The following is a 910-nucleotide window of genomic DNA, read 5'->3' on the forward strand; positions in this document are numbered from 1 at the left end:
GAGAGAGAGAGAGAGAGAGAGAGAGAGAAATTACAAGTGAGATTCTGTACCTATACACTAATAACAAACTATCCAAAGAGAAAATTAAGGAAAGAATCTCATTCACTTATTATTATTTCTTCTGAAGTAGAAGTTTATATCCTAATGACACAAAATATTAATTTGGGAAATAAAATAAAATATCTTTAAGAAAATATCCATTTTTAAAGTTATCAACAGGAAATGTTAACATTTGATGTATCAGTTTCCTAATTATTCACATAAGTAAAAATGTAAGGTAAAAAACTGTATGTACTATAATTTTATTGCATGGCTCTGCACATATGAGAGCCAGCATGTAGCAAATGTATTTATAGCTTCTTGTTTTTAATAATTTCAAATGCATCATTTTGTAGATAAAATGAAAGCTTTAGAGTACCAATAGCATTATTCTGGTAATATATTTTATTTAAACTTCATTAAATAAGACCTATAGTATTTTAGTATATTAGTAAATTTAATAGTAGGCCTCTGTAGTGAAATACTAATTTTGTGAGTTTGCTACAAAAAAAGATGTTATTTTCTCCAGAACATTGAAAATTTTAGAACAAAATGTAATTGTGAGCATGTATTATTTTAAATAAGATGCACATTAACTTTAAATATATGTGTAATCATTTTGTTAGGACTATGCACATATTTAATGAATACAGTTATTAATTTAACTTTTATAATACTATAGGTCTTATTTCATGAAGTTTGAAACAATCTTATTTATAATAGCAGCAAAAACAAAATACTTAATGAAAGACATATATTGAAAAACATAAAACACTGACAAAAGAAATAGAAGAAAGTACAAATGGAAAGACAGTCTTTGTTTACACATTGAAGAAAAATAACATTATAAAAATGTCCATACTACCCAAAG

The sequence above is a fragment of the Fukomys damarensis genome, unplaced genomic scaffold (assembly GCF_012274545.1).
Source record: "Fukomys damarensis isolate Sample0158 unplaced genomic scaffold, DMR_v1.0_HiC HiC_scaffold_5, whole genome shotgun sequence".
Lineage (NCBI taxonomy): Eukaryota > Metazoa > Chordata > Mammalia > Rodentia > Bathyergidae > Fukomys > Fukomys damarensis.